General features: G+C 45.4%; 3 non-coding genes across 3 annotated transcripts; all 3 read right to left on the bottom strand.

The window, feature by feature from the left end:
• Nucleotides 1-3,263: 3,263 nt before the first annotated feature.
• On the bottom strand, nt 3,264-3,345 carry trnas-gcu. Its single transcript has one exon. It is a non-coding gene; the product is annotated as a tRNA-Ser (tRNA).
• A 3,222-nt stretch (nt 3,346-6,567) lies between these two features.
• Nucleotides 6,568-6,649, bottom strand: trnas-acu. Its single transcript has one exon. It is a non-coding gene; the product is annotated as a tRNA-Ser (tRNA).
• Nucleotides 6,650-13,694: 7,045 nt separating this feature from the next.
• trnas-cga lies at nt 13,695-13,776 on the bottom strand. The gene has a single exon. It is a non-coding gene; the product is annotated as a tRNA-Ser (tRNA).
• Nucleotides 13,777-15,163: the final 1,387 nt, after the last annotated feature.

Genomic DNA, 15,163 nt, shown 5'->3' with positions numbered 1-15,163 from the left:
CCGGAAGCTGCGGGGGAGAGAGATTCCAATCGGCAGGATGCAACTCTCCAATTGGATACTTCACGTTGCTCAGATCTTGCATTGTCGTTGACAGAATCATAAAGATTCCAGATTAATGGTTCGTCCATTCCGCCCACCGTGTCCATGTCAGTCGCCTAGAGCTGGCGTGTAGTCCCGTCGTAAAAACAGAAAATGCTGGAAAATCTCAACAGGCTGGCAGCAGCTGTGGATAGGGAAACAGAGAATGGGAAGCAGGGTCATCCTGGATTTGGAACTGGAACTGTTTTTCTCTCTCCACAGATGTAGCCAGACCAGTCGCGTTATCCACGAAGGTATTGAGAGACCACGGACATATCTGACATATCTGAACGATGCTGACCAGAATCAGTGTGCTCAAACGTGTGTTCTTGTTGAAAGAACAAACGAGGAAGTGAATAGTTGTCTGGCTATCGCAGGGCAGTAATGACGCAGCTCCTGGTTTGAGGAGCAGAGTGCTAAAGCGGAACGGTGCTGTGCTGTTACCCCGTGGTCGAGGAATCGAGGCTATTCTCAGTTTTTTAACATTCTCACTCACCAAGAATAAACATTACGCACGTTTCTGTTTGCTTTGCAGCAAATACCTATCAGAATCTTTCTTGCAGTCTCATCCCGGCATTAGTCCCACGAATGAAGGAGACCGCATGACATATTACAACATAGTAAAGTTCATAAGTAACTTTCTCAACTTCTTATAATGTGGTTTCGATATGGTCAGTGTTCGACTATTCACCTCCGCCAAGCCCTTAAATAAAAGCTAAAAATCGCAGCATTTTTACTTGATCCTCATGAAATGGAACAAACAGACAAACAACAGTCAGGTTTTGACGAGGATGGGATTGGAATCCAGGTGCGCAGAGCACAATGGTTTATTGTGCATCTCCTGAACCACATGGTACACCTCCTTTACTTTAATAGAACTTTAATATACGATCTTCTCACAGACAAGTAGCCGAAGAACACCTCCAGTGTACAAACAGGAGGAGGTTCATCCAGGAGAGGAGCCCGAAGAGAATTATGGGAGAAGTGAAACCGGTAACCTGGACTGTCCTGTGGGCAGCTGAAGAAGAACTGGCGGCAATGAGCGGTTCGGCCCCAAACTCGACTGCCTCCGTTCGTCCCTCCTGGATCCCAACTCGATGCAATCTGTCCTGACAACTTGGAACAGATTGTCACATCAGTGATTGCAGATCCATCTTGGAAAAATGAGCCCCACTACCGAGAAACAATGGATGAAAAATCGACGAGGATTGAATTCGAATCCACGCGTGCAGAGCACAATGGATTAGCAGCCCACCGCCAAAACCACTCGGCCACTCGGTCCCTCGGTCCCACATTTTTACGCATCAATACCTCTAATTTCAGTTAGCATCCATGAACTGATGGAAATTATCTGCCTCTTTCTATTTGCCATCGTGCCACAATCTAGAAATGCAGGAATGGAGGTACCGCGGTGGGCATGACTGCCTTCTAAGCAGTTGACCCACGTTCGATTCCCGGCCATCGCAGTAATAGTTGTATTGGATACTTTTGCGCGACATCGTGAGTTTCAAACTGAGGAAGACTGATCAATAGTTTTTACCACAGAATGTATGCGCAATTATCTAATTGAGATGTATTAGATGTCGGAAGGTATGGAGAAAGTAGACCTGGAGTTGATGCTTCCTCTTGTCGGGCATTCTGAAACCAGAGGTCATGATCTTTGAATAACAGATTGCGTATTTAAAAAAGATTTCAGAAAAAAATACTTCTTCCAAAGGGTTGTGATTCTGTGGAATTCGCTTACCCAGCATGCGCTGAATGCAGGGTGAGTGAATTTAAGGAGGAGTTAGAGAATTTTTAATGGTAAGGAGTTGAAGGGATATGGAGAACGGGCAGGCCGGTGGAGTTGAGGCCAGGATGGGATCAGCATGGAAGGTGCGCAGAGCACAATGGATTATTATGCATCTCCTGAACCAAATGGGACAACTCCTTTACTTCAATAGAACTTTAATATACGATATTCTCACAGACAAGTAGGCGAATGACACCTCCAGTGTACAAACAGGAGGATGTTCATTCAAGAGAGGTGGCTGAAGAGAATTATGGGAGAAGTGAAACCGGTAACCTGGACTGTCCTGTGGGTAGCTGAAGAAGAAGTCAGGAGGCGAAATAGCCTACACCCGCTCCTACGATCAATCGATCTCTTCATCTGTAACACTGTAGGTAGCAGATGCGGAACATATCAGCCATGATAGAATGGCGGTGCAGACTCGATGGGTCTAATGGCTTAATTCTGCTCCTATATTTTCTGAACATATCTTTTCCACGACATCGTGAGTTTCAAACTGAGGGAAAGAAACGGTCTCCAACTCAGAATTAATGCGCGATTAAGTCAGGGAGCGAAGTAAGTAACTTTCTCAGCTTTTGATAATGTGGTTTCGACATGGACAATGTTCGACTATTCACCACCCGCCAAGCCCTTAAATAAAAGCTAAAAATCGCAGCATTTGTACTTGATCCTCATGAAGTGGAACAAACAGGCAAACAACACACGTTTTTGACGAGATGGGATCAGATTCCACTTGCGCAGAGCACAATGGGTTATTGTGCATCTCCTGAACCACATGGTACAACTCCTTTAGGTGTCAGAGGTCATGCTCTGAGAATATGAGATTGCGTATTTAAAAAGATTTCAGGAAAAACTACTTCATCCAAAGGGTTGTGATTCTGTGGACTTCGCTTCCCCAGCGTGCGCTGAATGCAGGAAGAGTGAGTGAATTTAAGGAGGAGTTAGAGAATATTTTATTGGTAAGGAGTCGAAGGGATATGGAGAACGGGCAGGCCGGTGGAGCTGAGGCCAGGATGGGATCAGCATGGAAGGTGCGCAGAGCAGAATGGATTATTATGCATCTCCTGAACCAAATGGTACAACTCCTTTACTTCAATAGAACTTTAATATACGATCTTCTCACAGACAAGTAGGCCGAATGACACCTCGAGTGTACAAACAGGAGGATGTTCATTCAAGAGAGGTGCCTGAAGAGAATTATGGGAGAAGTGAAGCCGGTAACCTGGACTGTCCTGTGGGTAGCTGAAGAAGAACTGGTGGCAATGAGCGGTTCGGCCCCAAATGGGTCCGGGACCCAACTCGACGCAATCTGTCCTGACAACTTGGTATAGATCGTCATATCAGTGATTGCAGATCCATCTTGGAAAAATAAGCCCCACTACAGTGAATGAAAAGTCGACGAGGATGGGATTCGAACCCATGCGTGCAGAGCACAATGGATTAGCAGTCCATCGCCTTAACCACTCGGCCACCTCGTCCCACATACTTATACATCAATACCGCTAATTTCGGTTAGCATCCATGAACAGATGGAAATTATTTGCCTCTTTCTATTTACCATGGGGTTAAAATCCAGAAATGCAGCGATGGTGGTATAGTGGTGAGCATAGCTGCCTCCCAAGCAGTTGACTCGTGTTCCATTCCCGGCCATCGCAGTAACAGTTGTACTGAATGTTCTTGTGCGACATGGTGAGTTTCAAATTGAGGAACACTGACCAACAGTTTTTAGTACAGAATTCATGCGCAATTATCTAAATTGTGATGTATTAGATGTCAAAAGCTTTGGAGAAAGTAGACCTGGAGATGATGCTTCCTCCTGCGGGGCATTCTGAAACCAGAGATCATGATCTTAGAATAAGAGATTGCGCATTTAAAAAAGATTTGAGGAAAACTACTCCTTCCCGAGGGTTGTGATTCTGTGGAATTCGCTACCCCAGCGTACACTGAATGCAGGATGTGTTGTGAACTTACATAGAACATAGAACATAGAACGATACAGCGCAGTACAGGCCCTTCGGCCCACGATGTTGCACCGACATGGGAAGTCAAAAACTAAAGGCCATCTAACCTACACTATGCCATTATCATCCATATGCTTATCCAATAAACTTTTAAATGCCCGCAATGTTGGCGAGTTCACTACTGTTGCAGGTAGGGCATTCCACGGCCTCACCACTCTTTGTGTAAAAAACCTACCTCTGACCTCTGTCCTATATCTATTACCCCTCAATTTAAAGCTATGTCCCCTCGTGCTAGCCACCTCCATCCGCGGGAGAAGGCTCTCACTGTCCACCCTATCTAACCCTCTGATCATTTTGTATGCCTCTATTAAGTCACCTCTTAACCTTCTTCTCTCTAACGAAAACAACCTTAAGTCCATCAGCCTTTCCTCATAAGATTTTCCCTCCATGCCAGGCAACATCCTGGTAAATCTCCTCTGCACCCGTTCCAAAGCTTCCACATCCTTCCTATAATGAGGCGACCAGAACTGTACGCAATACTCCAAATGCGGCCGTACGAGAGTTTTGTACAGCTGCAACAGGACCTCATGGCTCCGGAACTCAATCCCTCTACCAATAAAGGCCAACACACCATAGGCCTTCTTCACAACCCTATCAACCTGGGTGGCAACTTTCAGGGATCTATGTACATGGACACCGAGATCCCTCTGCTCATCCACACTGCCAAGAATTTTACCATTAGCCAAATATTCCGCATTCCTGTTATTCTTTCCAAAGTGAATCACCTCACACTTCTCTACATTAAACTCTATTTGCCACCTCTCAGCCCAGCTCTGCAGCTTATCTATGTCCCTCTGTAACCTGCAACATCCTTCCACACTGTCTACAACTCCACCGACTTTAGTGTCGTCTGCAAATTTACTCACCCAACCTTCTGTGCCCTCCTCTAGGTCATTTATAAAAATGACAAACAGGAACGGCCCCAGAACAGACCCTTGTGGTACGCCACTCGTAACTGAACTCCATTCTGAACATTTGCCATCAACCACCACCCTCTGTCTTCTTTCAACTAGCCAATTTCTGATCCACATCTCTAAATCACCCTCAATCCCCAGCCTCCGTATTTTCTGCAATAGCCGATTGTGGGGAACCTTATCAAACGCTTTACTGAAATCCATATACACCACATCAACTGCTCTACCCTCGTCTACCTGTTCAGTCACCTTCTCAAAGAACTCACTAAGGTTTGTGAGGCATGACCTACCCTTCACAAAACCATGCTGACTATCCCTAATCATATTATTCCTATCTAGATGATTATAAATCGTATCTCTTATAATCCTCTCCAAGACTTTACCCACAACAGACGTGAGGCTCACTGGCCTATAGTTACCGGGGTTATCTCTACTCCCCTTCTTGAACAAAGGGACCACATTTGTTACCCTCCAGTCCTCTGGCACTATTCCTGTAGCCAATTATGACATAAAAATCAAAGCCAAAGGCTCAGCAATCTCTTCCCTGGCTTCCCAGCGAATCCCAAGATAAATCCCATCAGGCCCCGGGGACTTATCTATTTTCACCTTGTCCAGAACTGCCAACATTTCTTCCCTACGCACCTCAATGCCATCTATTCTAATAGCCTGGCTCTCAGCATTCTCCTCCACAACTTTATCTTTTTCCTGAGTGAATACTGACGAAAAGTATTCATTTAGTATCTCGCTTATCTCCTCAGCCTCCACACACAACTTCCCACCACTGTCCTTGACTGGCCCTACTCTTACGGAGGATTAGAATTTTTTTTTATTGGTAAGGATTGGAGGGTTATGGAGAACGGGCAGGACGGTGGATTTGAGGCAAGGATGGGATCAGCATGGAAGGTGTTAGGCTCAGGAGCCTACATTGCCGACTCCAGCTCCTGCGCCATTTCATATGGGGAGAAGGCGATCAGGCTGATATCGCAATCGACCTCTTCATCTGTAAAAATGCAGGTTGCAGATGGGGAACATATCAGCCATGATAGAAAGGCGGAGCATACCCGATGGGTCTAATGGCTTAATTCTGCTCCTGTATTTTCTGAACTTATCTTTTTCACGACATCGTGAGCTTAAACGGAGGGAAAGAAACGGTTTCCAACTCAGAATTTATGCGTGATTAGGGCAGGGAGTGAAATAAGTACCTTTCTCAGCTTTTAATACTGTGGTTTCGACATGAACAGTGTTCGACTATTCACCACCCGCCAAGACCTTACATAAAAGCAACAAAACGCAGCATTTGTACTTCATCCTCATGAAGTGGAACAAACAGAGAAACAACCGACACGTTTTTGCCGAGGATGGGATTGGAATCCACGTGCGCAGAGCACAATGGATTATTGTGCATCTCCTGAACCACATGGTTCACCTCCTTTACTTTAATAGAACTTGAATGTCCGATCCGCTCACAGACAAGTAGCCGAAGAACAACTCCAGTGTGCAAACAGGAGGAGGTTCATCCAGGAGAGGTGTCTGAAGAGAATTTTGGGAGAAGTGAAACCGGTAACCAGGACTGTCCTGTGTGTAGCTGAAGATGAACTGGTGGCAATGAGCGGTTAGGCACCAAACACGTCTGCATCCGTTCGTCCCTCCTGGAACCCAACCCAATGCAATCTGTCCTGGCAACTTGGAATATTTATCACATCAGTGATTGCAGATCCATCTTGGAAAAATGAGCCACACTAGCGAGAACAATTGGATGAAAAATCGATGAGGGTGGGATTCGAACACATACGTGCAGAGCACAATAGATTAGTAGTCCATCGCCTTAACCACTCGGCCACCTCGTCCCACATTCTTACACATCAATACGGCTAATTGCGGTTAGCATCCATGAACTGATGGAAATTATCTGCCTCTTTCTATTCACCATGGTGCCAAAGTCTAGAAATGCAGTGATGGTGGTATAGTGGTGAGCATAGCTGCCTTCCAAGCAGTTGATCTGGGCTTGATTCCCGGCCATCGCAGTAACAGTTGTATTGGATGTTTTTGCGCGACATGGTGAGTTTCAAACTGTGTAAGGCTCACCAACAGCTTTTCACCTCACAATTTATGTGCAATTATCAATTTGAGATGTATCAGATGTCAAAAGGTATGGAGAAAGTACACCTGGAGTTGATTCTTCCTCTTGTAGGGTATTCTGAAACCAGAGGTCATGCTCTTAGAATATGAGATTGCGTATTTAAAAAAGATTTCAGGAAAAACTACTTCATCCAAAGGGTTGTGATTCTGTGGACTTCGCTTCCCCAGCGTGCGCTGAATGCAGGAAGAGTGAGTGAATTTAAGGAGGAGTTAGAGAATATTTTATTGGAAAGGAGTTGAAGGGATATGGAGAACGGACAGACCGGTGGAGCTGAGGCCAGGATGGGATCAGCATGGAAGGTGCGCAGAGCACAATGGATTATTATGCATCTCCTGAACCAAATGGTACAACTCCTTTATTTCAATAGAACTTTAATATACGATCTTCTCACAGACAAGTAGCCGAAGAACACCTCCAGTGTACAAACAGGAGGCGGTTCATTCAAGAGACGTGGCTGAAGAGAATTAAGGGAGAAGTGAAATCGGTAACCTTGACTGACCTGTGGGTAGCTGAAGAAGAACTCCGGAGGCTAAATAGCCTACACCCGCTCCTGCTCCTCGTATATTAAAGTTCTATTGAAGTAAAGGAGTTGTACCATTTTGGTTCAGGAGATGCATAATAATCCTGTCTTAGGTGCTCTGGATGATATCACAATCGACCTCTTCAGCTGTAACATTGTTCGGCAGCAGATGGGGAACATATCAGCCATGATAGAATGGCGGAGCAGACTGGATGGGTCTAATGGCTTAATTCTGCTCCTATATTTTCTGAACATATCTTTCCACGACATCGTGAGTTTCAGAAGGAGGGAAAGGAACGTTTTCTATCTCAGAATTTATTTTTAATTTAGGTATAAAGCAAAAGTTCCACATTGCCTGTCACCCGCTGCCCAGCGGCATTGTGGAACACAAGAATCGGTCACTAAAGGCCACACTGAGAAAAATGGTGCTGCAGCACAACATGGGCAGCACGGTAGAATAGTGGTTAGCATAAATGCTTCACAGTTCCAGGGTCCCAGGTTCGATTCCCGGCTGGGTCACTGTCTGTGTGGAGTCTGCACGTCCTCCCCCTGTGTGCGTGGGTTTCCTCCGGGTGCTCCGGTTTCCTCCCACAGTCCAAAGATGTGCGGGTTAGGTGGATTGGCCATGCTAAATTGCCTGTAGTGTCCAAATAAAAGTAAGGTTAAGGGGGGGGGGGGGTTGTTGGATTATGGGTATAGGGTGGATACGTGGGTTTGAGTGGGGTGATCATGGCTCGGCACAACATTGAGGGCCGAAGGGCCTGTTCTGTACTGTTCTATGTTCTATGACATGGGACGCAGCGCTCCAATTCGCACTGATGTTTGTTCGGAAGACAGTGTCTATTTCAACTGGTTATACCTACCAAACCTTCATGACAGGACGACCCATGAAGGGTACTGAGTATTTATTTGGACTTGATTTGGCCAGCCCTGCAGTCACCGCCCCGACACATGAGAAAGCAGTCCAGCACATGGGAGACTGTAAAATATTAAAGCAGAACAATTCGCTGCAGCTGCTGTTCGTCTAGGCGCTAAACAATAGCAGAGTAAGGCCTGCTTTGATAATGACAGTACACCCGACAGAGTACACAGTCAGACAGCAAATAATGAACACCAGCTCATTTCTCTCCCCTAAGTTTGCAGGACGCTATTCAAACTCGGACAATGTAAGCTAATCAGTTTATAACATCACGTATAGAACATAGAACGATACAGCGCAGTACAGGCCCTTCGGCCCTCGATGTTGCACCGACATGGAAAAAATCTAAAGGCCATCTAACCTACACTATGCCCTTATCATCCATATGCTTATCCAAAAAATTTTAAATGCCCTCAATGTTGGCGTGTTCACTACTGTTGAGAACGGAACGGAAAATCAGGATGGTTCCATGTAATTCAGCTTAAGGTTAATGGAACGCAGTGCAGCCACTCGCACCACCTCTCGTTCGCGTTTGCACACAATGAAGACCCGCCCACTGATAACCCAATCCCCCACTCCCCCAGCAGCAACACGTCCAGAGACACAACCTTGACCCGCGCCTAGAATCAAATTTCACCCTGAAGCTTGATTCTGCTGCTAGTGACAGCGACAAGGCAACTGAAGCCCCTGGGAAATCTGAACAATGGACACACAGACCAGGCCCCAGTCGCTACAGCCCCAGAGACACCGACAGAATATGTTTAGCCCCTTTGTGACCATTTAGTTGCCCACATCGGAAACAGACCCACCACCCGACGATAGCGACAACCCCCCTTACCCAGACTGCCAGACGGAAAATGAAAAACTGGCACCACGATAATTCCTGTCATCTGACACGGAATGGTGAAATGGGCCCAACATCTGCACACGCCGCGTTAGCACAAAAACTCTACACGCGAGTTTGGCACCCGGTAGATGGTGATGACTCCGAGTCTGACTCCCGCCATGGTAACCCCTTTCAAACCCTTTTTGGAATGGAATCTTGAGGTGTCCAGATGATTAGTGACAGGAACCGATTGGGATTTACGGTGTCCTATAATCTGATGGAACCTGCCCGCTTTTCTTCTTTAGTTTGTTTTTAAATATTGTACGTTCTTTCTTGTACGATTTTGTGTGTCAGACTCAGGAATAATTTCCTGATACAGTAGTAATTTCTGACGCACATGGCAGATAAGGAAACAAGTTTGATCGAGCCCATATATTTCCAAATTCTTACCGCTCTTGGAAGGTCACTCAGGCAGTGGAGTATATGGCGCTTATCCCCGCCCTGCCTGAGGACCCCCTATACATCTGGTCAGCCAAGCTGGGGTAGTGGAGTAACGGCACTGGTCACCATCCTGCCCGGGGATTCCACCCATTCTTACCCTGCCACGGATCATACACACCCCATTCGGAGAATTGTTTGCGAAACTCTTTGCTGTTCTTTTTCATTCCTGTGGTTTAAAGAATGCATTTTGCCACAACTTTGCCTCTTTCCGCCAACCCTTCGGGTGCTATCCCCCCACCTACTATTTACATGTCAGAATCACTTGGTTAGAAACGAGTTTGCAGAGGACGGAGAAATTGTCCACCCACTCAGCCCATCTAACACAGGCTGCGAGAGTGCTCGCACCGTGACAGAATTTTTCATTTCGGATGTCTTGTCTCCGCAAATTGTTGGTTTAAAAAAAATGAAGGAGGCTGATATGGTGACGATTCTAACAGGAAATTGACGTTAAGGAGAAACAGACAGACAAACGAGATGTTAAGCAACAAGATAATAACAGATATTATGCTTCCTCCCCGAGGAAGATACAAAGATACTTTCAGACGGAGAAAAGCCTGAACAAGATGAAGACCACCCTGATGATCAAGATCATGACCGTCGCTGAAACAGTACAGTTGCACATGTTACCTATCTCTACCTCCCTCACCACACAGGCCCCGAACACGAATACCCAAAACAACAACCCCAGCCCGGACACTACACAACACATAGACCCAGCCACCGATACCCCCACATGGTGTGAGAATCTCATTAAATGTTACTCCCTGTGATACACAGCAGAGGCTTTCCCAGTGGGAGTCATACTGTGCAGTGTCATCCAGACAATCAGATTGGGGAAATGGAGAAGGAGAGCCTCCCGCCCTCCAGTACACACCTTTGGAGCCCCTTTCCTCGGACTTCAGCAAACCCCACAAACTTTCTGAACCTTTTTCTTTAATAAATTCCGCGGTTGGGCGGCACGGTGGCACAGTGGTTAGCATTGCTGCCTACAGCACTGAGGACCCGGGTTTGAATCCTGGCCCTTGGTCACTGTCCATGAGGAGTTTGCACATTCTCCCCGTGTCTGCGTGGGTTTCACCCCCACAACCCAAAGATGTGCAGGACAGGATAGGTAGATTTGCTACGCTAAATTGCCCCTTAATTGGAAAAAATAATTGGGTACTCTAAATTTAAAAAAAAACACATTTTGTTTTAAATTCCGTGGTTGTTGTTTCATTATTAAAGCTTATTTTCTGTTCATGAATGTTCGCGATAAGAGAAAATGTGATGCTGCTATTGGGTTTTTGTATTGTAAGATAAGTTCTTTGATGGTTAAGAAGCAGCATGAGTGTAGTGTAGTTAGAGACAGTTAGAGGTCCCCTTTTTTGTTATTTACAAGGAGAATGGAAGACAGGATTGAATGTTAAATGGCCCCTTCGGAATTTTTAGTTATGTGTTGTATTATGGAAATTTGGGTAAATGCTTATGTCCCGTATCACAGAGTAGGGTAGAACCTGTCCTTGATTGAGGGTACCCGGCATTTCAGAGAACAGAAGACCCAGTATTGTGATCCGTCACGGTGCGCGTTGAGGATCAAGAGGACGGAGTGTAGCCATCTGGGAAGGTCTCTTACAACTAGGGACAGAGAAACTCCCAAAGCCTAGCGGGTAAAACGGAGAAGGCAAGACTCAGACAGCCTCAGAGCCTGAAATAGATTTGCAAAGAAGAATTCCAGACGGTATCGAAACTCCGACCAATTAGCATTTTGATGGGGCCGATTAACATTTGATGGCCCATCTTCATCAAAACAAAGGACTAGTACTCGAGCGAACGGTACAGTCCCAGACATTTCGGCGCCACTCCCTGTTCAGGGGAAGCGTAAACAACGGGATCACCCAATTAGTGGGGTCCGAAATTGGCCGCCCAAAAGAGCGCGAAAAACCCCAAGTATAAGAAGAAGAGTTCGCCATATGTTCGTCCTCTCTTGGACTTGGCGCCCCGGCCACGACCATTTCCAAGTGCAGCAACACCAGAAGCAATTCCAAGTTCAACGCTCGCTGCCAGACGGATGAGCCCAGCAGAGCAGCAGTTACTTCTCCAGACTCGATTGCTCCAGAATCGGACTGCGGCCACTGCTGCTCTCACCTAAGGCGGGTGCCTGAAGTTATGTGCAGGTTGTCTTAGTCGATAGGTGAGTTAACTAGCAGTGTTTGTGTTGCATGACTAATTGTGTGTAAATAAAGTAGATTGATCTTGAACTAACTAACTCGTGTTTGGCTCTTTGATCGACAGCCGGTTGTACCTTTTGGTGCTATCATTTGATACGTGACGACTCTGAATATTAGAACATAGATATCAAAAGAAAGGAGGGTAAACTCACTGATTGCCATAATTGGAACAGAGCCATAGAAAAAGACAGTTAAAGAAAAAGCAACACCTTTCATTCTGTTTTCAATCACGACAAAATACATTGATACACAAAGCAGCTCAACACAAACTGATTGAGAGATAACAGAAATAAACACACAATTATTCAGCACTATCACGCTGATACACACAAAATTCAATTGCAAACATCGCAATAGTAATCATGAATATTGTTTTATTTTGAGCATGATATAATCCAATACCTGCAACAGCTCCGTTGAAGATGCCATCGGAGTGCGTTCTTCTCCGGGAGGAACCCGAATGTTTTATATTCTTCTGGCATTTGTCGCATCCATTCTGCAATTTAGATTTGCGGAGATTTAAATAGGAACATGTGAATTCCATCGGCTAGAACGAAATAAACTGATATGTGTCTGTAAAATACAGGCTGGAAATGCAATGAATAGTAGATTCAGAGGCAGTCAGTAAAGATGTGCGATGCTACACTACAGCCTTACATTGCAGGACCAGTGGGAAATTGGAGTATTTTGCAGATGGTGAGAAACGATAGACCTTGGAGGAGCAAGGCGATTGGAGACACTGGGTACGGAATCATTCACCGTCAGTGGAATTATCTGATAACTAGTTTCTAGCTCTCAACTTCTAGGTTGTCATATCAGAGGAGACATTCATTCCTCCAGTTCGTTATCAGGGCAACTCTCTAGAATGAGTTGCTGCAATTAATGGAAACATAGATTGCCTGGAGGGCAGAGTGGGGCCATCACGTCTTCACGGACCCTCCGAACGAACATCATACCGAGGCCCTGTCCATTCCCTGCCCATAACTCCATGTCATGTCTGGAAAGTAAAGGCCAAGTATACATGGCCCATCCAACTATCCTGCAGATGGTTGGAGTGTGGGAGGCAGTCGGTGCAGTGCCGAGGTCCCACTGCCTGCTCTCCCCTCGTTCTATTCTTCCATTAGCCTATGATTTGAGCAATAAAGTGATATCCAGTCATTTTGCTCATTTGTCGGCGAGATCAGCGGCCACTAAGAACCGCAGAGAAAACTTGCCGTTCGACACATTTTCACGAAAGTTCGTTTGACATTTTTTTGTTTGACACCACCTCACAGCTTTCCGTGTTGGGCATAACTTACAACAAAGAAACTTACGCGCGAATTTCGAAATTGCACGAGTAAAGGAAGACACGTCGCCAGCAGGATTCGAACCTGCGCGGGGAAAACCCAATGGATTTCTGCTTCATCGCCTGAACCGGTATGTTCTGGAGCAGCGCTGGGTTCCCGGTCGTTAAACAGCGTTCGATTGCCTACCATAGTTGTGTCGATTTATTTGGAAATTTATGCGGGCTGGCCTGTTTCAAAATAAGAGAATAAAAAGATCCAAGAAATGACAGGCAAAAATAAATTTGAAGCTTTGTTATCATCGATTTTCACAATACTGCTGCCCGGTGAAGTTACTGAATGAAATTCAGAGCGAAAGCAGAATGAGGATCAGAGGAAGGTTCTTCTGTCATGACAGACATTTAATTAGAATACATTGAATGAACAAAAACTTCTAATTGACATCGTGCTCTGCAAGCAGTTTGCTCTCAACGGAGTAAAGATTTAGGATCACAGCCGCTGCGAGTAGGGTTCGAACCTACGCGGGGAAACCCCATCGGATTTCGAGTCCAACGCCTTAACCACTCGGCCATCGCAGCTGACAGCTCGTTTGGAGAAAGCATTGTAAAATCAAACGCTCCAGGTATTGCAGTAACGCGATGAAAAGTGTCCCAGTATTTATCTGAGAACGGGAGAATTCACGTGGAAAAAAGACCGTGAGATTTGGAGCAACGCCTTGAGCTGCACGTAAATCTCATCTTCCAAAACCCACTGTTCTACTTTGTGTCACAATATCAGTTGCAGTGGAAATATGCGATAAATTCATGTTTTTTGAACGGACTAGTACAGAACTTCCCAGTCTGAATCAAAATTAAAGTAATTATATCATAGAAGCATAGACCACAGGAAGGGACCTGCGCAGACCGAGTGGTCACGTGATGACTGGGTTGTCAGGAAGTTCCACCAGATTCTGTGTGAAGTGACCGCGGCAGGTCTGGAACCTGGACTCAACGTTAGATTCCCCGAAGTCAGACGCCCTTTCCATCCGCTGCAAAGAGGAAGCTGATGGTTGCACCATGTTAATAATCACTGTGAATATATTCATTTCAGTTCTGTTTTTGATGATACCCGGTTTTCCAGATCGCAGAAAATACACGGAAAGCTCCAGTTGCCGGACATGGACATTTTCGATGTCGGAAAAGTCCTTCACACTGAATGCCGTGAAGATTCATGGAGCATCATCCTCAAATTTAGCTGCTCACGGACATGTGTCACATCCTCTGCCTGCTCCGCGATCACATGCAGTCAGTGATCCTCACAAAGTGAATCAACACAAACCCCGCTCATTAAAAACTGCAGACAGACAAAGGGTGCGTCATTGCACCAATTCTCTTTTCCATATTCCTCTCTTATCTTCTTTATATTCCTCTCTTCAATATTGTACCTGTCATCCAGCAACTTCCCGACAGGCCTGGAGATAATCAAAGGAAGGACAGGAAATTGATCAAACTACAACCGTTTTCATTACAAAGTCAAACACTATCTTCAGACATTGAGCTCTAGGCTGCAGCCAAAGTTTGTATGGGTGTAAAATCAGAATCTCAGAATCAAGCAGATTCAGCATGGCTTTATGAAGGGGACGTCATGGACGACAAATTAATTAGAATTATTTGCGGCGGTACTGATCAGGATAAATAAAGGAGACCCAAAATGTTTAATACACTTGGATATCCAAAAACGCTCGTTTTTGATGTCGATAAGATGCCGCACATAAGTTAACTTAAGAAGATAAGAGCCCATGGTTTTCTGGCTGATATATTAGGACGTTCTCCTTGGATTTTATTTTGTTTATTGTCACGTGTACCAAGGTACAGTGAAATGTATTCTTCTGCAAGCAGCTCAACAGATCATTAAGTAAATGAAAATAAAGGGAAATAAAAGAAAATACATAATAGGGCAGCACAAGGTACACAATATAACTACTTT

This window comes from Scyliorhinus canicula, chromosome 31 (genome assembly GCF_902713615.1).
Source record: "Scyliorhinus canicula chromosome 31, sScyCan1.1, whole genome shotgun sequence".
NCBI lineage: Eukaryota > Metazoa > Chordata > Chondrichthyes > Carcharhiniformes > Scyliorhinidae > Scyliorhinus > Scyliorhinus canicula.
The sequence above is the reverse complement of the archived record's forward strand: the minus strand, read 5'-3'. Positions and strand labels throughout refer to the sequence as shown.